At 32.4% G+C, this 25,168-nt stretch overlaps 1 long non-coding RNA gene across 5 annotated transcripts in view; it reads left to right on the plus strand.

Moving 5' to 3' along the window:
• LOC147907302 (uncharacterized) overlaps window positions 1–25,168 on the plus strand; it is a 234,481-nt gene that overhangs the window by 57,567 nt on the left and 151,746 nt on the right. For all 5 annotated transcript variants that reach the window (XR_015547305.1, XR_015547303.1, XR_015547304.1 and 2 more), the window contains exon 2: window positions 84–134. This is a non-coding gene — a long non-coding RNA (uncharacterized LOC147907302). The remainder of the gene's footprint in view (window positions 1–83; window positions 135–25,168) is intronic.

Here is a 25,168-nt window from a genome sequence, read left to right on the forward strand (position 1 = left end):
TATATGATTCTAAAAGTATGTTTATTACTGTAACACACAATTGGTTTTTTCATAATTCTATTTTATTAATTTCTTTATTGCAGATTTCGCAGATCAATACCAAAGTCGGTCAAAATCAGACCATCGATAAAAAGGTAAGGACAATAAATTATTATCTGAAGACACGGTTAATGTCTCGGCGCTAAGACATGGCACTGCTGTGCTCCTTTAGATTACAGTGTAAGATAGAAAATTACACACTGCCCTCACAGAAATCTAATATTGGTTATCGGCTAATTTAATACTGAAAGACAGTAATTAATTACTTATTTTGAGTCAAAAACAGTGCTTTCAATACTCGAAGTAAATAATTAATTAACTATTGTCTTTCAGTATTAAATCGGCCAGTATATTAGATTTTTATAAAATAACATGATATTAATTTCAGAAATCGTTGACATGCGAGTAAAAAATGATACAATATAAAAGTTAAACGTATATTAAGCAAAAACACAAAAACTGGAACATTCTATAATATTAATTTGTTCATGTACGCGCGCACATGCATATATTTCATAGAACCTTACTTATCCTAAGTAAATCATGCATCTCGCTATCGACAATGGCAAACAATCGAGCAACGACCGCTTATCGCGCTTGAGATCTCAAAAGGCATCAACTATGGGTCACCGCCTCATTCTCGCGGTCATCAAACCCTTCGACGTACGCATTAGGAAGCCAATCGGTGGTGCCATCCGGCATCGTCAAAGCCGGCGATTGCGAAACGACGAATCTCCATTCAAATCTCTTAATTGCCAACCGTGTTAGGCGACGCGTCGACACGCCGATCAGAAACCGCGTATTTGTTGATGGCGATCTAACCCGAGGGCGAACGCGGATGCTCCAGCCACGGGTGCGTGTACAATATGGAACGCGTTATGCGAATATCGTGGATCATCAGTTTATGCCGCCGACGGCAAGAACGATGATTATACCTCGATTCGTGGCACAAGAGGCGAGAGCTCACCGATAATTCACAGGCTAGGTTGACAGTACCACGCGATACTTCATCGTCAATAATCTGCCCGGCGCATCATCATCCGGGTAACGCATCGTCCGAGAATGCGTGGGCGGCCCATCAACGCTCTTTGCTCGTTTTCTTTTTTTTCAGTAAAGACTCGAGCAATGAATTGGCCGCGTGGGCATTTAATTGGATGATTGGCCGAAACGATACGTCCTCGATAAATTGGCCTGTGACGTAAAAAAAAAAAAACCAATAGAGGAAACGGGAGGTTTTTGCTTGGCTGTTATGGTCAAAAGTTGTTATTAAAGGCGACGAGGCGTTACGTATTATTTAAAAAAACGAAGGACGAAGTGTAATATGATTGCATTGATCAATCGAGAATTTTATTTTTCTCCTTGGCCGTTTTATACGATTACTTAATTGGACGTCGTATAAAATTATCTTTTTAATTTGCGTGTTAACAATAATATTTACATATTCGTTTCCGTTAATAATTCCTTGCAAATCTTTCATAAATTAAAATTAATGAAAGTATATAAAAATTAAATTATATAGGTTAAATTAATTATAAAGGATCTGCATTAATTATATACAAAATTGAGTCTCGGTAAAATGAGTTAGTTTTTACATATAATGTAACTTATATGTTACGAGTAAAATACACATAGACACAATTAAAATTCAATAGACAGTTTTGAGTTATGATGTATCCAAGATGCTTAATGCGCAAGTTTTACATCTTCGATGTATCACAGTTCATAAATTATCCATTATTGACCTTTTTGTCCATCTTTTATTTACATAAGCTACATTATTTATGAAAACTAATTCACCAACTCAATTTTCCATATAATTAATGCAAGGTTCTTTATATTTCATAATCAAGTATTAAATACTTATTCTTTCAATATCAAAATCTAATTGAAGTAATATACCATGATTGTTCTAGTTATAGTTAGTTTCTAGTTATAAAAATATTTTTTGAAACACGTAAACGAGTAGGTTTAAAAAAGAAATTATATTTGTACAGATCTTTAAAAATGAACAAGCACGGCTAATATTAATTCGTTCAATAAATTTTACAACGGAACAATTTTGAGCTCAATGGTATTTGTCATTAATCAATCATAATCGAGGTATGATAGACCCGGAGGCAATAATTGTCAAGGGTCTATCGAAAACCGTAGTGATCAAAGAAATGTCAACAGCATCGCTCGTTGGCAAACATTGGTCACATTGGATACAAAAGAAAATATCGCGGTTGCATCGCGTGGCAGACTGACACAGCACAAAGCGTAGCGAGACAAAGCTTTCGAAAAAAAAAAAAAGTAGATACCAGCTATAATTGGTACAACAGCTACGGGTTAAAAGTGTAGTGAATGAAATAAGATTTTATTTTAATATTTTTCCTGTTAGTTTTTATTTATCGGTCGATGGAGCGCCGATGAATGTATTATTAAGAGACACTATCACGTTAAAATTAATTGTTATTTATAGTCGCTTATTTATACGCTGTTGAGTCGTTTCGTCTTAAAGCTTATCGATCGCCGTGAGATTAGCTATCGGGGCATAAAAAAGGCACTTTCACGGGGTCTAATGAGAGTAATGGAGTCTTGTAGCTCAAGAACGCTTTTCTTCTGGATGGATACGCCCGAAGCATCGCTTCGCAAAAGTATTGGAGGACCTCCTCCTCCGTTCTTACTTTGGCCAGAAGAGCGAAAGTGCAATGGAGGATGAAGATCCAGTTACTTATGTCGTTACTGAAGTTGAAAAAAAATCCATGTCGTGAAATTGTCTCTTATGGCGTTGAACGTTGAGCATCTGCTTAATTTCTCACCGTTTCTCCACTCCTTGCTGAACTTTCTTCGGAAGGACTCGCCCTCGCATCCAAAACTCCTTAAACTTCACTCTACTGCCCGCTTCACTTTAGTTATGCTTCTCATCTTATCACACAGGTGCACTATTTCATGTCTGTGCGCAAAACGCACTGCAGCTAATTTAAATTAAATACTCGGAACAATTTTAGAGATAATATAAACTTTCTTTAAGTTTCTCTCTCTCTCTCTCTCTCATCGTCTACAATATTCATAACATATAATATTTTACTGTCTAATATTTAAAATTAGTTCATCGATAAATGTGTATTTTGTTACATGTATTACATTGTGCTATAATTATCGATTAAATTTTAGTATTGTAAATAATAAATATGCTATAGCGCTTTCAAGTATTCGTTTCAGTAATAAATATTATATATTATGACCAGCTTAAAACGCGCATATACATCATTATTGGTCCATCAATAAACGGAAGAAAACGAAGGACGAGGTGTGACCGGGTTGAAAAGACGGAAGGGAGACGAAATGAAGAGAAAAGAAATGATTGCTCCTGGCGGCAGCGAGCTTGCGAAATGAACGCGGCGTGACTGCCGCTTTGAAACGGGGATGAATTGTAATTGGACGGAAATGGAATTCGGATAGTTCAGGACCAAATACGCAGAAAGAGACAGATCGCGGAGGAATAGTTAGACAGAGAGGGCGGGGGAGGAGAGAGAGAGGGAGAGATGAGGCGGAAAGGGTAAGCTATGGTAATTGAGGGTGAGAGACAGGGAAAGAGAAAGAGAAGAGGAGGGGGGAGAGAGGAGGGGAGGGAGAGAGAGACGGTCGACGCCAGTGGCCTGTAACTCTATGCCTCTATGAGCTTCGATCAATAGAAGCGAACAACATTGCACCGAACGCCACCGAACGCTAAAACAGTTTATGCAACCTCCGCGAACGATTTTCCGAAATTACCTCTTGGGAGGATGTGGTGGCTGGTTTGCTCGAACGGCTTTTTAGGCCGAAATTAAGCCCTCGTCGGAGAAAATTTTCTAGCTTCGTTAATTTTCGCACCGCGCACCAATGCTCGTTAAAGTAAGAATTCCTTTTGCCCCGTATCAATTACACGATCGATATTTATGATTTATCTTTAAGGGATGCCACCCTAATGTCTATCCCTAGATTTATGTTCGAGGAAACATCTAAAAAAGGAACGAGATAAAATTCTAAAAAAAATTACTTTTGTATTTTTATAAAAATTATCTCATAATTTTATTCGATAATATCTTATAATTAATTTTATTTAATTTCTTATTAAAACGAAAAAACAATTTAAAATTTTTACATTTAAGATGGACGTCTTTTTCTTTTCAAAGGAGAGAATTGTAAGGATAGAATAAAAAATAAAGGATTCAACGTCAAAATTTCGCTAAAATCAGGGTATCCAAGAATATAAATGTTTTCTAGCAAAATTGTGCGAATAGCATGCAAAAATATTTATTATCTCGCTTCTGCGATTTCCGCAACGTCGATTGCACGATTGAGGCATGTTCATCGTGCGAGTGTACCTATCGAAAATAATTTTTCACCTTCCGTTGAGAGAGGGGGTGGAAGGGAGAGGAATAGAGGAACGGGAGTGATAAATAAATGCGTGAGCGAGATGGAACTATGGGTGCACGTAGAGACGTAATTTGATTCGAGAGCGGGTCGGAATTCGATTGACAGGCAAGCGGAGCTGCGCGTGTCTATATGGAATCTAGCTGCGGGGCCAATGACGAATTCGACGTGTTTGATTGCATCGTGGAAACGGCGCGTCGCGCGGCTTGACCGGGATTATATAAAAATGCCGGCTGCGTTGTGAAGAGCTCGAAAGTTGTTCGACAACTCCAATGTTGAGATATCCAGTTAAAACATGTATATCAGGTATAACCAATTTATTATTACTTCGCGAAACTTTATAATCTGCTAAACTATGTTTATCAAATAGCTTGCGGAACTGCGTGTATCATCAATCAAATGCAAATTCGATGAAGATAAGGAGAGAAATCGCGAAATCTAATTTTGCACGCTCAATTATGAGCGTGATTTTCAAGTGATTACTCTAATTTAATATAAATCTGCACCGTTAAATTTATAATGAACGATAATAATTTCTATAGATCGCCATTATTCCTACTCAATACGTTGTTAATTTAATTAAAAAATTGAGTTAAACAATTTAATTCAAGAAAATATTAAATTTGATTCGAATTCAGTTTATTTTTTACATTTATATTCGCTAACTAACAATAAGTGCATACATTAATATGGACGTTGTTTTGAAACTAACTATAGAAATGGATTGATTTATATTTTGACGTGTATTGGAAGATAAAAATAACAAAATATTATTTAATTCAAAAGATTGAATTTTCATCCGTCCTTTTGATATTTAACAATATAAATCCATCATAAATATTACAATTTACGAGAAGATTTAATATATAATAAAACTTATTAGTTTTTAATATCTTATTGAAGATTCAATATATTTTGTATATTATATTTAATATGTTATCTTTAATTTTATATATATTACGTTTATTTATTAACACATGCAAATTTGTACATTTATACAACATTCATCCCTTTTCGCGCGAAATGCAAAAGACCGCGATATCCTTCAGTAATAAGGCAGATCGAATCTAATTCTAACTTTATAATCCGTCCTTAACTCGTGTTTAATCCAGTTTCAAAGCTGACTTATTAAGTGAAAATCGCTGCGGAAACTTCCTCAACGCAAGCTCTGTAATCGAACTTAATGCATTACCTCTCAGCGCGCTATATATCCGGCATTCTCAAAAATTTATCGCAAAACTTTCGTATCTTCCGGAACTACCGCATTTTCTTTCGGTCCAGTTCCGTTGACAAATTCTTCCTCGGGGAAAAGTTAGCTGACTTTGTGCATTAAATCGGTTTGCAAACATTTGCAAACATGTTGAAATGCAAATATGCAGCTGTATTACTGTTCTTTATGACATAAAGAGGAATACAGATTAAATTTGCATGTATTGTTAAATGCAATCTTTGGATAATCTTATTTCAAATATCGTTCTTTTAATTAAAAAATGATATAAAATGTAATTTTTGAGTCAATCAAAACAAATAAAAAAATATGACATTCTTACGTAAACAATTATTTTATATTCTCTCTATTTCAACATTTCATTCTCTATTCTAAAAAAATTGTCGAAATCGTTTTACTTATAAAACATTATTAAAAAAAAATAAGTTTAAAATCGTCACATATCTTAAATAGATTGATTTTTTAAGGATTGTGTATGAAATGAAAATGACGAAAAATTATTGATTAATTAAATAATATTAGTAAAAAGAATACATTCTTAATACAGTCAAAATGATATTTGATGTCAAGAATATATTCTTTTTACGGATGTTATTCAATAATTTTTTATTAAATAATTTTTTATTAAATTGAAAAATAGTTTCCTACTTTTCTCTGTGAAATCTAATTTGTTTAGTTGTGTCACTTTTGAAGTAAGATAGGATTGCCGTCCGTTTTCCCCAGACGTCTTCTTTTTTTAGGACCGGGGATGTCCGGGGGGATTTTCCGAAGGAGTTCAAGATAATATATTAAGTAGTGCCGCATTAACTCGATTTACGTTCTTGGGCTGAAATATTTCGAGCGCTCTTTTATATAAAATATAAAAATTTTCATCGGTAAGATTTATTAAGTATTATATTTAAATGCTATTTTCCTATACTTTAATGTAGAAAATTAATCGATAATATCGTCGTAATTTAAACTTATAGTAATTTCAGGCTCATTGTGAAGATATATTAACAAATGTAAACCAACAAGACCACTGAATAACACTGTTGCTGATAACGCAGTAACATTTGTAAAGATTTTGGCGCTTGTTAAAATTACGTAACACGACGAATAGATGGCGCTTCACTTTGAATTATCTTAAGGGGATGTTGGAGTGACAAATTATTGACACATTGCAAATCACTAAAAATCTCCGAATTTATTGTACGAATCAAAAATCCTTTTACAGGATTAAAATCGACGCAAAATGTTTCTCTAATTTTTAAATATTTTTCAATGCATAATTAAAAAAATTCTTTCTAAAATTTGCCATCCCTAAACATTTACCTCCCTGGTTCTCCCATGCCTTAATGTAGCTCTGATATTAATGTCCCATGTCCTATTAATCCAGGATTTCAAGGAAATCTTCTAAGTATTTTGCTTTTGATTCTTTTCACATTATCGTATTATTCTCGATTTACGATACAAAACTTAATTATAGTTTAAGCCATTAATAAGAAATTGCCGATTACAATCGAACATGAAAAGAATAATTGATTATGATTGGTCAATCTCTTAAATTAGTATTCCTCATTCTCTTAGAAAATTCTTAAGTCCGATTGCATCAACGTACTTTAACTTTTAGCGATGCTTACAACTCTCAATTTCTCTCTTTAAAGCGGAAAGAAAGGAAGAGGTAGAGAGAGTTTTAAGCCTCGCTTAAAATCAAAGTAACGTTGGTGCAACCGAGCTTTAGAGTGAAATCTTATTCAAAAAAAAAAAAAAAACAATGAAATCTGCCATTTCTATTCAAGAATATAAATATTTTCACTCTTTTTCAATATTGACAGTATTTTTTCGCTTCAAGAAATTTAAAGATTATGAATAATTAGATAAAATAATTATTCGTTGACTATTCTGATCAATTTTACTAAACACGCATTTTTGTACACGTCCGTTTGCTATAAACAGTAAACAAATTTGACAATTAAATTTTGCAATCCATCTTCGTTCATAGCATCATTTTTCTCCATGTATATTTTGTTATAAACATACAAAATGTAGGAACATACAAAATTATAATATATTCTAATATATTCGTTAAAATATAATTGTATCTAAAGTACTTTTAAGGAATGTTGAATGAATTTATTAAACGAAACGAAAGTTCGCGCGTGAATCGGCTGATAATCGAAATATAGAAATACAGAAGGAGACAAAGTTTTCCTCTCGGTTCTCTCTTAGCCATCGTACTTGGACGACAGACGTCGGAAACCGAAGTTGCTCTGTCGCGCATTTATACGTTCTTGCGGTTCCACGTAGCGTATCGATATCCAGGGAAATTTTTTATTCTTTGTTCGCACGAAAAAGAGATCGCAAGGGGGAGGAAGTTAATCACGCGCTACCGTGGCGAATTCGGAGAGCTGCGCGGGAGAGACGCTGTCGTGAGGAAAATGGGAAATGTGGAAGGCGATCTCTCGATGGCGACCGACCGGTGAAACGCGGGGAAAAAGAGAAGGGAAGAAAAGGAGATCGTTCAGGTATAGGAAAAGGAAAAAGACGCGGGAAACGATAATTTCGCGGAGGAGCTGAGTTGCGCGCGAGCGCGAGCCGAGGATTAATTTAAATATTGACATGACCCTGCTGAGACGGCCATGCTCGGCGGAGCGTCGCTAAACGCTCGTTCAATTTGCGCGTCGCCCTTCTTCCGCTTCTCCGAGGCACCGGCATAAATCAACATACGCGTACACCGTAAAACGTTTTTAACCGAAATAGCCGCCCATTTCGTCGACAGCCAGTCAGGGCCGCCACTCCTTGAAAAAAATGATCGACAAGTAAGGTAATGACGGTCAGAATGTTTGCCCGAATTACGCGCATGCAAAAATACAAAGTGTTACTTTGCGCATAATGGCTAAATTGATTTCTGATCAGTTTCTGATTGGCGGCTTTAATGATGGTTTTATATTGCATTGAAAAAATTTTCTGAAAATGGACGAACCAGAAGAATTTTTATTGATAGAACCAGAAGATTCTGGTTATATCAATCAAAATTCTGCTTATCCCAACTAGATTCATAACTAGATTTATATTAGATATATAAAAATGTCAGTATGGATTTAATATATGTCTATGTAATCTTACCGTGTTGATAAAGTACCAACATCGTGTGTGGATTTATAATTATGATATTAATAATAACACTAATATAGTGAGAATATTTATTTAAATTATATAAACACTGAATAGTGTTAAGTTTATACGTATGGAGAGAAAAAATTAGCTATAAGTCTAATCCTATATCATAAATTCCATTTGCAAAGATAGGGATCGTAAATTATTTGCAGATATTTATTCTTTTTTCTATTTATTACAAAATTATTGATAACAAATGTTATTGACAAATTATTGACAAAAATATTTGTCAAATATATAAATTTGTTTGCTATAAACAGCAAACAAATAAAATTTTATAGTTCCTTTGCGTTTGACAAAATTATTTTTCTCTGAACACGATATTTCTTTAGAGTGAACCAAAAAAATTTAATTTTTTTTCACTTTCAATCAGAATTACAAATAATGCAACCAGATTTTTTTCAATGTTTTTAAGATTTGTGGCCAATTTCTGATTTGACCTAGTAAGGTGTCGTCCATTTGACGTTGTTAATTAGTTAGTTTTAAGGCGAATTTATACGGTTCCTGAGACAAAGTGGAAATTACAAAAATGATCAAACTTGCTAGGTGTTGAAGTTATAAATATTCTAATGAAGTAAATTCAATTACTTTTGTAATTATCACTTCATTTTAAAAACCATAATAAGCTCTTTGACGTCTAAACATCGTAAAAATGACGTGAATTCTTATATTTCTTATCTCTTACACAATATAATCATAAACTAACATCAAAAATACATCATTATTATTATTTTTCGTGTTTTCGTTATTAACGGAATAAATGTATGACGTTATTAATTGATCATTAATAATGTTACTAGTACGTCGACAATTGGCCATTTATTCGACATCATTAAGTATGACGTTGTAAAGACATCATAAATAAAGGACGTCATTAATTTATTAAAAAGATGATGTTATTATTACATTTGAAATAAGTTACATGATGTCACAATAATTTAAAATGACTAACTATCGACATCAAAATAACGACAGCTTGCTACGTTTCAATTCACAAAGCCTTCATCAGTTCATTAACATAAAATTCCTAATTACATTCTGTCATATATCAAATCATAGTCTATCTTACAATACTATTACAATTATTAAGTATAATCTTATTTATATTGTTTCGTAGACTGATATAAAATTATTCAGTTATACTATATATATTATATAACTTATATATATATATATATATATGTATATATATATATACTATGAATTTAATAAATTGATAATTAAGTGATAAATATGTTAACTTTTATTAAGATTTTATTTAAAAATGCGAAGGTATATTAATATTATACAAAACAATGAAATTTAACATGCATTTGGATTTTTGTAAACTGGGTTTTTCTGTACCAACCCTGATTTGAGGCCAATTTCTTCCCCCAAATCTTACAAGAGTACGAGAATGTTACATCTTGTTTTTTTACATAATTACGCGCGTGTTTTTTCGCCACAAGAATGGCGACGCCGAACGCCAATCTCGCATCTATCGATTCGTCGAGTATCTCGCATCTGCGGATGCAAATTATGTATGGGCGTATAATTTACAAGCGTTTAGTGCGCGGACACACTTCTCTTGCGCGATAAAGTTTGGTATCACGCAAACTCGTAAATATAAAAAATGGTCTCGCCTTCCCTAAAAAAGATAGAAAAAAAAGCAAACGATATCGTTATACTGTAACGTGTATTTTTAATCCTTTCGAGCTTTTTCTGGACAATGATTTTACTGTTATTGTCATATTTAATGCGTTTATCAATCCGAAAATTTTGTGAAAAGTATCTGTATATAAAGGAAATTGAGGCAAAGTTTAAATTTTTTCGAAAATAGATATTTGAATTGAAAGACGCTAATAAAAAATTGAAAAATTAAAAATAATCCGTTCCGTTGGATTTTATTGAGACGAAGTGGCGTAATCATATTGTCTTATCAATCGCCGAATGCGAGGCAACTTGATTAGCATGCGAAAGCTGGGTATATCAATTACTATCAGGCACACACAATGGCTTCCTATCCTCGATCAATGTAAATCTCGATTTAGACTAACGATCGCGCGCGGGCCAGACAGGCGCCCTTATAACTGATCGTGCATTCGGCGCTTTAGAAAAATGATTTCAGCCGGTGCCCGTGATCAAGCATTAATAGTAATGCCTTCGATCGTAGGCGTGACGCGCCGCTGGATCGTATTAAAATAGGTAGTGATTAACGACGTCGTTTGGGGGGGCGACGGGGGGGAGGAAGGAAAGAGGGGGAAGAAGGGATGAGCGCGCGGGAAGGGATGAATGGAAGACGGAAAGTGTACGGATATGGTAACGAGAAGATATAAGACGAAGCGAAGAAAAAGATGTGGGTAGAGAGAGAAGCAGAAATTACATGAGCTACCAAAGAAACTTTTGTTGGGCATGTAGTCAACGACACGTATTACATAGAGTGTTGTGTAATACGTGCGAAGTACTCGTGAGATGGAGAAAAAAATGTGTGGAAAAACATAGAGCAGAGCGGGGGTATTTTGTTCATTTCTCATGGTATTGTTTATGTTTCTGAGTAGTAAATTGAACATTTGAAGATCATACTTGAGCTCTCAAAAAAAGCAATCATGATTGTATAAGATATAGTTATAATATAAGCACTACAAAGATATTGTTTGTATTGTAAATTTTATATTTACTTTAAGGTTGAAAATAACGGAGCTCCGCTCTACTCTATATATACATTTAATAAAAGGCTGCTCTTTAATTACTGTAATATATATATATATATATATATACTTAATTTAGACTTCAATTTTTTCTCCACATGGAAAGTACTGCACTGAGAAACCCATTTTGTTGAATTAAGTAATTTCTTGTTTGGATATAGACAAACACATCCTTGGTTGAGGCAATAAAATAACTTATTGTTAATTAAAGCAAAATATTTGGTTTTTGTAACATTTTACTTGTTTCTGACAAACAAGTTTATCAGATGTCAGTGTTTATCAGAAATAAGCAAAATAATACAATAATTCAATAATATAATAAATATGTTTTACTTCAAATTATTTTGTTACATCAACCAAGAATTTGTTTGCTTATATCCAAACAAGAAGTTAATTGATTCAATTAAATGGATTTTCAATATATTTTCTTGAAAAATAAAATAAATTACATACAGATTTGAGAGAGAAGGTAATTTTATTCGACTGCCAAAGTAATTATGTAAAACGCTTAAACTGTAAAAAGTGCAGTGTTTAAAATGTTTACGTTTAAAATATCTTCGTGAAACAAACGTTTAATAACAAAAGATACTTCAATTTTAAACGTATTTTAAATCCAAACACATAACTTGTTTGTGGACACAAAAATAAAACATTTTAATATCTTAAAATTAAACACTTCTTTTTTTATTGTGATTGCTAAAATGTCAAAACTTTTTGTAGAATTGATCAACATGCTTGAGATTTTTGCATTATTTTGAGGATCAACAGAAATATGTTCAAATCTATAACTAATTTCATTTTTAGATATTTCAGCAAAATCATTCTATCGTGTAGTATCTATATAGATAATAAATACAGACAACAAAAGATTTTTCCCAAGAAAAGGTAAAAATTTAACAGAGATACAGTAAACGATTTCGTACTTTTTTGCTAAAATTCTAAATAATAAACTTTTAATAAATAATATGACTTTCATTTGATATAAATCGTTCTATATAGATATAAAATGTTCTATCATTTTCAAGCGATGAGATACATATTGGCACATACTTTCGCGAGATTTGTGCAATCACTTGTTCATCTTGTGCGCGACATTCGTCGGCATCTCGGTGAAGTAGTGACGCTCCGCAAACATTCTTTTTCGAATATCTACTTTTAAATATTTTTCCACGGTAAACAGGATCACCTTTGACAAATCGTGTTCGCTCTACTGACTCGTCTTCCGGCTTTAATACACTCGGCATTCAAACGTATACGCGCCATAAATGAATACAATCTCTTGGAGAAAAGATGCTTTGATATTTATCTCTACGATAACTAAAAGAATCTTGCAAAGTGTCAAATTCTAATTTTAATAAAACTTCGTATAAATACAAATTATGTAAGCAGATTTAGAAAATATCAGTTAGGAAAAAAAAATTTTAAGTGAAATCATCTCTTATTGCTAAAGTAATTTTTAACTTTCTTTGTTATATATAAAAAATTTAAGATATCAAAAAATAATATATCAAATTTTTAAGCTCGTAATGCTAAACAATATAAATTAATAAAAAAATCAGAATAACGAGCAATATTGGATTATTAATTCAAAATTAGTTTATTATGATATAATAAGAAGAAGTTTAAAAACGAATTTATTAAAAGGAAAAAGTGAATATTACGTAACGTTTTGATTTTACTTATAGTCATTCTCATTTAAACAAATAATAAACTTAATATAATAAATAAAAAATGCGAAAAATTAAACATTTAAAGGAGTCGTTGAGTATAAAATTAATAAAAAGTCATATTAGAGATTGGACAAAAAAAATTGGTATAAAATTAAGCAATGTAAATAAAGAAAACACAATCACCTCAGACAACTAGAAAATGTTTTTATGATGTCTTTTAGATACCTTTTAGATACGTATGTCCTAAAAGAGATTTTTACGACATCCTTAAATATGTATATTTGTCTGGGACTCTTCACAAACGTCATTTTGGATAGAAATGTATAATTAACAATAGATAAAATTGATGTATCCATTCAAAGGCGAAAAAAAAAATTAAAAGGATAAGAATAGCTAATGCATCAAAGCCATCGAAATCACAACATAATATCTGAATAATTCGATTTTGATAAATGTGATATCCAAATTGGAAGCAATGGAATTGTGTATGTATTTAACAATACAACAAAACATCATATCGGTACAAATGAACAGATAAGAAATATATTAGCCAAAATATTTTTCTATCTATTTGTATCTAGAAATGATTTTGTGTGTATATGTGTGTGTGTGTGTGTTGTATACACAAAGTTTTATTAAAATAAAAATTTGACATTTCACGAAATTTCCTTTAAGGAGAACATATACTCAGAAAAATAAAAAAGATAGGTACATATTTCTGCAATTTTTTTGGCGAAAATTGTTAACTTTACTCAAGTGGGGTTTTGATCAATATTTTGCACGTATAATACGAGTATATTAGTGTCACAAAAATTTTTAATTAAAAATATTAAAAAATAACACCAACATAATTGGTGTAAAGTGTAAAGCTTGTTTGTAGGAATATTGGTTTATGGTAACTATTACAACTTTCATTCAGCTTACCTAAAAAACAAAACCCCAGCAAATTCATGAAACATTAAATTTAATCTTTGTCGTAGACGATTTTTAGATATTGCCAGTTTTGACAATATCTACAAAATGACCTCTGAATTTAAAAAGTATATCTTTTCTTCAAAGAATTATTTATTTTTTATTATAAAAAGAAAACTGTGTTCTAAAAAAAAATCCCTAAAAATCGATAAGAATTAGATTTATCAATATATTTCAAGAATTTGTTGGGTTTTTTTTTCTTTTAGATGAGCTATATGAAAATTATAAATGATAAATTGCTATTACTGTAAACAATCTTGACTTAACAGTTGTATCGATAAGGTAAAAATTTTATGTAACACTTACTAATACATATATATATGTAAGAAATTGATCAAAATGTTTTATTTGAATAAAATTTTCACAAAAAAGTTCATAAAAATAGACACTTTCTAGCTCCTACGAATGTGTATTAATCTAATCAAGTTACTGAATATTTCTTTATGAAAGAAATACTTGAAAGATCCATAATATACTAATTTCAAGATATTTACAAAGAGAGTTTAAATAGATGATTAGATGTTTGCGCAGGAGTGAGAATTGCTTTTGTCGTTATAACGACCACTGATCATTCAAGTATTAACAAAGAGAGTTACTAATAACGAGAATCAGAGAAGAAACGGGTAGGATAATGCAAAGTGTAACGCGCAAACTACAGCAGAATGCTGGAGAATGAAAAGGCGACGAAAACGTGGCTGGGATGGAAGAGCGAAGGGGTGAGAGAGGGTTGACAATTCCAGGGTGTCGTAACGTATGAACGTGCAGGGCCAACCTCGAGTTCATTGCGAATTCATTGAGGATTTTCCAAGTGATTTCCCCGGTTATGTCCAAGGGTTATGCTTCAGACGACGAACGTGTATGTTGTCAGGGCGGAACAAAAGTCAACCACTTCTAACTTAATATTTCTTTCTCTCTCTCCCCCCCCCCCCCCTCTCTCTTCTCAATCTCACCCTCTCTTTTCCTCGTCCTCTAAACTCACAATCTACAATACGACATGCGCCATGCATGGATTAAGTTGAATATAAAGACGATTTAAGAGCACGAGGCGAGATTGGAACTAATTAAAGTGAGTTAAATAATGTTCTATCGGATGGTACGGGGCGGAATACTTTGAGGAAACATAGTTATCAATTAAACTAAAATGTCTTACTTTCGGCAACTCGTTCACAATAAATGATTTGAGCGTTGAAAACTAAGTTTTCATCGAACAAAGAAAATTATTTTGTGACTCAAGTTCACTATTATTATATATTGATAATTGCAGTGAAGTTAAAATGTACTTTGTCTGAAGCGTATCAGAATTACTGATTCTAAATGAAAACTAAGATTTCTCATATTTGTATTAAATTAATTGGTGTTCTCATATGAATACAAATTTACATATAGATATGGAATTACATCGTAATTGTATCTCTTCGGGTTATTAACATTAATTTAATTAACTAAATTTAAATAAATTAAAATTCAATTTTATACAGATTTAATCGCATAAATTTAAATAAATTTTAATAAGTAAACAAACAATTCGTATCTCTTTGATACCCTACATAGAAAACAATAATTTCGATTACAAAGCTAAACGTGACTTTCATCCTTTCAGAAATATGCAAAGTAAGCATATTAATTTTGAATTATTTGCCATTACACTAAAGTGGTTTTAATGGCCGTACGGTCGTTTCGAAATTGTTTTGTTCGCTTTCGGAATATTTGCGTTTCGGGTGTGGACACAAATTGTAATTAACATTAAATTTTAGAAAGCTGTTTAAATTTATCAATATATATTGGCATTGCCTCGACAACAAATACTGTTCACAGTTCCTACGCGCATTATGTATTTCAAACGTGTGTTTGATTTAAATGTTTTGAAGAACGCTCTTCCTTTTTACAGTCACTCGAAATTTTGTCATTAAAACTACGGATTCTTTTTGACGGCGGATTAACGTAGATTGGGACGCGTTATTGTGATTACTCGGATTCGTAGATTCGGAGAATTGCGCGTATAACGATCGACGCAAATCTATATGGTAATACGATGACCGGTTTTGGGCGGGCGGTTACACGGTGAGATCTCATGTAGCCGCGGCATTCCAATCAGAACCTTCCATAATCCGAAGATCTTTGCTAACGAGACCATCGAGAATCGTAATCCAAAGAGGGTTGCCCAGGCTTCGAGATAATATTTCTCTCTTGCGCATCTCTCGGACCCTTTATGTATTTACACAATTGCGGCCAATGGACGTATCAGATTCGGTAACTAATCTAAACCGCATTATCTAACTCCTCTTACCATCCCAAAATTTCGTGTTCGTCTCCTTGTTATGCTAACTGTATAGCATTTTGTTTACCAGCTCTTTCACGCAATCTGATTTTATCAAGATAATATCTTAAAATATTCATTACAATTGCATCGCTGAATTAAAGAAAGTATTTTGTTCTATAAGTGTAAAATTTTTTATATTACTACACAGCATTTAAAGATTGTTTTATTCATAGAAACCAAAAATTATTGTGAACAATGACACTAAAAAAAAAATGATATATTGAAATAAAGAATAAAATCTTTATTTACATCGTTACGAAATTGCTATCAGTTATGCTTCAATCATTTAAAAATTAATTCACAGAGTTGAATCGACATCTTTGATTTCCATGAAAAAAAATACACATAAGAAAATGTAGAGATAAAATGATTCCCGAACGATCGCGAAAAAAGTGTATCCTCCTATACATAAGATTGTCAGCAAGTTGCCAGCAATTACAACGAAATTAACGCTTAGCTACGACTGTCAATTGACGGCAAAAGTTCTATCAATCAGTACTATAGGCCATCACTGACCCAATAATTGGCTGACAAATGACGGCCAAAATTCTGTCAGTCAGTACTGAACTATCACTGGCAAATGACTGGCTAAAATAAACTGGGCTAGTACTATCTGCCAGTACTGGGCCCAAATTATCAGTCGGTACTGGGTCAGTAATTTGTCCCAGTACTGCATTAGTACCTGAACTATGGCAGTCAATACTAGCCAGCGATTGTATAATATAGCTCCTATATTATAAGAGCTCCTTTGTTATTTTTTAGTTGCTTGCAAAAAAAAATACGGAAAAAAAATGTAAAGAAAAAAAAGAACATATTTTTATTCCTCTACAATCAATTAATGTTGCATTTGTATTTAAAAATTGGTTGAATTTTAATAATTCAAAGCATTAAAATTCATCTTAGAAAACTTTATTTTTTTAATTAATTGTTGTAGCACAAATAAGCGAATTATATGTATACATATAATTTGATATATATAATTTGAACATAATTTTTTGTGAATAATGCAGTTTTTTCCATATAATAAAAGTCATCGACTAAATCATTGTTTCCTAATCAATATTTACTAATAACATCAATTAATTTCAAGAATCTTTTATCATTTAAATTTGGACTTAATTTTAATTCATGGATTTATTATTATATGAAAAGAATAATTTTATAATTTAATGCTTAAACGTTCTACACAATTATTTTGATGATCATAAAATTATTTTCACATCTGAATCTAAGTTTTTAAATATTTTAGCAAAACCATTATTTCCGTGTATATAATGACATAATTTTAATTCGTCAATAAGAAGCGTGATTTTTTTAGATAATTATTTTTTAAGAATTTTACATTAGACAAAATTTCTTTTATTACTATGAAAAAGTAAAATGACTTGCCATAGATTACTGAATCGTTACTATCCTTTTGAATTCTCAATATTTTCAACTTTTTAATTTCCATTGCAAAGGGGATCTAATAATTATGCATTTAATTAATCTATCAAAGGGGATACGTTTGTATAATCATATCTGTAATCCATTTTACGTAATGATGCTATTACGTAAACAGGCGATCGGCAAAGCTCGCAGGATTACCTGCACCGTAGACGCCATCAAATACACAGATATATAAGCGGTCTGCCATTTGCTAAATGACGTAATATTAATTCTCATATCTCATTAATAGCTTTGTTCATTAATAGATGCATTCGATAAGTATGGCGCATAATTGCCAATTTATCGCGATCATTGATGACCTTCTTAAGAGGTTTAGCGTCACACAAAGACTTTACTCGGGAATCTATTTGCTCGAAATAGATGCATCATATGGTAATCAAACTGTACAATTCCCTTAGAGAATTAGGAGCTGAACACAGTAAAAGAAATAGGGAATAGGGAATGAGAATTTCAACCTATCAGAAACCATGTACTGTAGAATATTATACATATTACAGTTTCTGATAGATTGAAATTCTTGTATTCCGTTCTCCATTTCTTTGATTATACGCAGCCCCCTTAGAGTAGAGATTTGCATTAAGTTTTATAATTATAAAAGAGTAACGTAAAAATAGAACGTTGATGAGGTCCTAGCACGTTTCTTCGGGATCAATCGCGACAGATACCTTTCGTGCAGCTAACAAAGGAAACAATAGCGGCACATATGCGAAACTGCCGTCGGCTGGCGACGTATTCCCTATGCACGAGTCGAAGCATGGAGAAAAAGGAGCCATTAACTCGCGTAATTATCCTTGGACGGACGAGGCTAGAGTTACGGGCAGCTAATAGCGGCGTTTCCTGGCACTCCCTCGCGGGATACGACGAGGAAGAGGCGCGCGAGACGTGAGATCGAGAGGGTAGAGACGGACTACAAGGACTCCTATAATCGATACTGATGCCGGTGCCAATGCGATCGTCCGTGAAATCACCGCGGAATAAGCGTCTCAAAATACTCACGCCAATATTATTCATCAGGCGTATTACGCATTGCTGGTGTCGGGTGTTGGAGTAAGGACGAGAGTACAGCGATGCGGAACTCCGAATAAACCGATCATTTCGATAGACATTGCGGAGAATTTATGCTGGACAAGTTTTATGGAAAGAAGATGCATTTAATATGTATACGTACGATAACTTTTGTGATGATTGCCATAGCGAGATTAAATTGAAAAATGCTGCGTAAAGAAAATAAAAAGAGCACGTAAATAGGATAATTAGAGAAAATAAACTTATATTTAATGTTACTAAATAATATCTAATATAGTATTAGCAAAAATTTGAGTCTGACAAGAATTTTCTTCTAAAAGTTGTTCTAATTCTTCGTCTTCAATTTTTTTGGGGATTGTCCAGGGCATTCTTTATCTCGAAGATTCAAATTGCCATCAGGAAATTTTTGAAATTACTTTTTACACGTATTATAAGACACAGCATTTTTATCTAAGGCCGAGCAAATCATTTTCTATTTCTTATTTGTTGTGTTTTTATATGTACGATCTAATAAGGTTCTTATTGTTCTTCTTTTCTTAGTCTCTCCCGCAATTTTCTTTAGGTAAAATAAATACCTTAAATATTGCTTTTCGAACGACATCGCTTTTACTACTGTATGTTTTGAGATTATATCGACAGCATCGTCAACTGTTATACTTCGTTTTAAAGCTGAAGGATGGCGCTTTAAAACGATTATACGATAGAAAAAAAAGTTAAATTTAAATAGGTGATGTAGTCGATTAAATGTAGGGACCTAATAGTATTGGCAATTTAGTATGTATTTTATATGTATTTAATTCTATATATATAATTTGTTACAACAATGAGATATAACTCAAAAATTATTTTCTTAATTGCTAGCAGAAAAAGAACGAAAATATTAAAAAATGGGTTATTAGGAATTAGCAGGGTAAATGATATGCAATATTAGAAATAAAAAATTCAACAAGACATAATATAAATGAACTAAGACAAAGGGCTAATGGAAATTGGCGCTGTAATTGCGCTATTATTACATAAATCCGATATTACAAACATATATATATATATATATATATATATATATATATATATTTCCCATTAACCTTTGTCTTAGTTTATTTATTTGCACTTACAATTTCTGGGAATTTGTTTCTATTATTGTTTTTAAAACATAATATATTTTAAAGCTTAAGTCATATGTTTCGGCTCATTCCGAGTCATCTTCAGTGTAACAAAGTCATTGTGAATTTAGGCATGGTCCGTTTATAATTCCACAAGCAGTAGTTAAACGGTCAAGTGTACTCCTTCACGATCTCAAATTTGACGTACAGCACTTAAAACTTGGTGTGAACGTTAGTCAACCAGTTATAACTGGAGTGAAAGAGACTGAGCCGATTGTTTCATCCTCAGACTATGTGATAATTTATTTAATGAGTAAACAAAACAGTAAAATAAAAGAATAAGAAAGTAAGAGAATAAAAGAGTGAGCTGAAATTTATCAAAGGTGGAATAACTCAGCCTGTGTGTATGTCAAATTGAGCTTACTTCAGAATCACAAAGACACATAAACCAAATAGTAAAGTGCACTATTAAATTCATAATGTTAAATTATAATTAATTTTAGTCTTTAAAATCATTTATATAGGTCGCCATTGTTCCTATTATGTCATTAATTTAATTAAAACGGTGGAGTTAAACATTTTAACTCAAGAGAATGTATTAAATTTGTCTCAAATTTAATTTATTATTTACTAAGGGTATGTGTTAATATGGTTGTTAATATGGTTGTTTACATTAAAATAAACACAGAAATAGATTGATTTTAACATACCTATATGAAAGTTAGGAATAACACAAAACATTATTTAACTCAAAGGATTGGAATGTTTGTTGGAATGTTATGAATAAAATTTGTATATATTAGTATACATTGCCTAAGTAATATATATGTATATAAATTGTATATACATATATTTAATTTTATAAATAATATAGTTGAGTCAATAGATAGACGAAAATTAAAACGTGTATAAATAATATAAATTAATAGAATTAAGAGAAGCTGTGTAGTTAAAACAATATGAAGTCACGGATGTATTATTCATTGAATTTTATTTTTAATATTGCGCATCGTTTGCTGCGCTGACTTCTAACATTCTACTTTTGAATATTATTTATTTAAAAAATATTATTAATTTGTATTAATCTTCAACTATGTCGATGAAAAGTCATCCTAACATTTGTAGATATTTTGAATCTAAAGCTTTTTTTTGTTTGTATCTTTCACAAAGTTGGTATCTTTCACTAAATGACCCCAGCCGGATTTTTCAAGCGTCCCGTTTGAACATTCAATGCAAATAAAATATCATCACATTGTCCGACTATTAGGGAAAAATTCAAAGTGAATTTAGCTACAATTGAAAATCCCATATTGTACAGAAATCCCAACTGATTAAAACTTTTTTTTAGATCTAAAAGACTCTCTGATGTAGTTGAGAGCTAATATTGAAAACAAAAATGAAAAAAGAATGAAACAAGAAAAGAAAAAACATATCTACTTTCATTTCTCTACAATAAGTTATTACACTAAAATTTTATTTTATCTTTCCGTCTGTAATCTTTTTGGATCTTTTTTAAGATAATTTCATTTTCAAATTTTTTCGAAGTAAAAGAAGACAGAAGGATTTGCTTCCTTTATTGCTAAAAAAAGAGCTTGACATTTTAAAACAAATTTTTTTCTTATTTTTCTCCATTTTTGTTTAAATTTCAATTTTTATTATATATTTTTAAATAAAATTTGTAACATTCGAGTTAAAAGATTCAGATTGCAAACGGATTGCAGATGGAAAGTTCACATTCACAAAAAATTAGAATGATTTAAAACATTCAAATTTATTTTCTGAAAAACTTTGTGCTATTTTATGCCGTTGCTGTACAAATGAAAGCTAAATTAACGATTAAACGATCCTAACGGTAATTTTAGAAGAACGATCGTGTCATTTGATTAAAATCCTTCATACTATCATTTTGAATTAATTCAGAATACGTGAATTTCTGGAATATTCAAGAACGGGATGTCTGTGCTTTTTAAAAATTAATTTACCTATTTTTAATAGCGAACGCTTTAATAGAGAACGCTCGTCTTAGTACGTTTTTTAATATTCACAACACATTTTCACACTACAGAAATTTACCATTTCAACGATAACGAGAGTAGCTGATCATCCGTTTGCGCAGTTTGCCGGAATTTATGCGCTTTGTCGCAAAAGTTAGCAGGTTAAATTATAGTGTAGGGACACCTCGATTGGACGCGCGAAATGAAATGTAGATACATTCGCACGTCACGACGGTACATTATGCATATTGCTCGCGATCTGTAGCGGGCACTCGGCTCGTTGGCACTTGGTAACTTGTGCGCACTTACGTGACTCACGACGGAGTGCCTCTCATTAATATGCCGAGAGGGGCAGGTGTATATTTCACACAGGACGAGCTGATATTTGGGTCCCGTATTTTAACGGCGTTATCTCCACGACGATTCTCCGGCGGAATGTAGGTCCGTAACCGCGTATATTTAGTTTCTTTTTCCGGGTAATCCCTAGCGACAGTCGTCATCCGAGAACTTTGCATTGAGGTCTATCGAATTGCTTCTCGACCTTTCGCGAATGGCGAAGAAATACCGGAAAAGTTCACGGAATGCATCATTCGAATATGCATCTATTCGGATTTCTGTCATTTGTGTTTTATCCACTATTCAATTTATCCCAAACAATTCTTATAATTATTTTCGATTGCACTAGTTTACAAGATTTGCAAGGTCTTATGTGAAGAAGTTTGTTTCTATCTGACATATTCCTGTCATATCTAGTTTTTTAGACAAGAAAAGACATTTTTTCCAATATACAGTGAAATTTATCGAAATTAGAATATAAATCAGAAGTGTTTAATTTTTGTTTTTTTTTTTTTATATTTTCAATCCGACAACATTTTTACTTAGCATATTTTCCTAATATTTCTGATAACGTTTTTCAATTATTGTTATTATCAAATCCTGCTGGAAACATTTGCTCTTCTTACTTTTCACACCCAAATTATTTGAAAAGAACATGCCACATCTTAAAATAGGCATGTTATTATATATTTTATAAATTGACCGAGTTTTTTCAGCGTCTAAAAATATGTTAAAAAAATTGTTCCTTTTTTCGCGGTAAAAATCAGTGAAAATTTGTAAATTCACTTCTGTGTTATCAACGTGGAATAATTGTCACTCTTCGTAGTTTATGTTAAGCTATCTGCGGCCACGAGATTACGCGATGGGTTTAGGATGTCGCGGTTCAATGGTGTACACGGGCCCAAATATTGATTCTAATATGACGGTAACTCGAAGGATGGCCAATGGCGCGTGTATATCTTCCGTGAGCATGTAAGCGTGTAACGGACGGTCCTCGCCCACAGGATTGTCCACCGTTTCGAGAGGGGCAAACTCAACTACTCGCTGGCTCGAGAAGTGGCTGGCTCGACATAGACGGGCGGAAATGTATCGACTTGGCGCCTTCCGGCGGTCACGTCTCGACGCACTTTCCTTCCTTTTCCGTCTGGTTTGCGGAACCTATCGAGATAATCGTGCCGACAAGATTTCGTTGAATCCGACCGTAATTCTGCAAGGAAATGCGAAGCGTTCGGTCGGGACAAATTTACGGCATGACGTAAATTTGCGGACGTGCGAGGACGTTAATTATAATCGTGACCGGTGACGACAATTATATTCCTCGGAGCTTGTAGCTAATAATATTTAGGAATCTCCAGTAGCGTAAGTAATAACGTAATTAGCGTTGACTCGAATAGAAATTCTATTAAGGAAAACGTATTTTCTTCTATTCTATGTGATAAAAGTTGATGTGCAAATATTTCAATATAAGTCCTCTTAAATATTGAAATGAACTTATTGAGCCCGAAAAGAACAGTGACTAACTTAAATATCTAAAAATTTAACTAAATATATAGATTAGAAAATAATTTTATTAAATTATTAAAATAATTATGCAGAACGTTCAAGCTGATTGCTAGAATATAAAAATTTTTTGCAACATTATTTATTGTATTTGAATTTTCTTCGTTTCCCTAATTACAATGATGATCTTACAAAATTATTTTCAGATTTATATCTAATCAAATTTTTGGATATTATAACAAAATCTTTCGGTCAAATCTTCTAATATCGAAATCTTCGCAATCTTAAAGTTTTAGTTTTCTAAAATAAATAAGCGTATCAAGTTTTTTTAATAAAGTTTAAAAGATTTTTTTGTATGAAGAAGAATTCATTTTGCGAATTAAACTTACTAGAAAAAGCGTAAAACCATGATTGAAATTTTACAGCGTCCTAACTGCTCGATGTTACTTCAATTCGGAGCAAATTTATCATACGTGAATAACATTCGCCAGAGAGGTGCGGCTCGACACCGACGACCACCGTATAGATTCTCATATAGATTCGAGTCGCATAAAATGAATTTAATTGCCTTTGTACGAGAATTTCCATATAAAATCCGATCGGGATTAGACAGGACGAGGGATGTGATGCACGCACTATTCACCAATGTGAGCGAGCTTTCGATAATTCAGCCAGCGTAATAACCGATTTTTGAAACTTTATACGCGTGAGCGTGAATTATGCGGTGGAAATAGCGTGACATTTGCTCTTTTGACGATACCGATTTGACGTAAAACAAACTCACGTCATATCGGCTCGCGCGAGCACTTCGGCCGACGTCTCACGCCTCGATATGCATCGTTGATAAATTTAATACGTGTCAGCCACACATTTTCGTGAAAATCAGGATGATGGTAGATCATAGAATATTTAATCAGACGTATCACGGTAAATTGTACGAAGATCGTTATTTATTGAATCACTGATCGCGTATGTAAGGCGACGAAATTATTTATTTGATGTAAAAGTATGGTATGGAAGAAACTGTTCTAGTATAATTTCATTATTTTCTTCTATAGCAGCAGATCTAAATACGAGGAAATAAAATTTGCACGCCTTCAGATTACAGAACATCTTGATTTCCGATATCTTCTCTTTTTTGAGATATATCAGAAGTATTTGAGCGTCCTCGTGAATATTTGAAATTTTTCATGATTTGCCCCAATTTTTCTTTACTTTATAAGATATGATTAAATATTTTTTAATAAGTGTCGATTTATTTTTTGTTTTATCAAAATTTTGTAATTT

The sequence above is a fragment of the Acromyrmex echinatior genome, chromosome 14 (genome assembly GCF_024713525.1).
Source record: "Acromyrmex echinatior isolate Ae372 chromosome 14, ASM2471352v2, whole genome shotgun sequence".
In the NCBI taxonomy this organism is placed as follows: domain Eukaryota; kingdom Metazoa; phylum Arthropoda; class Insecta; order Hymenoptera; family Formicidae; genus Acromyrmex; species Acromyrmex echinatior.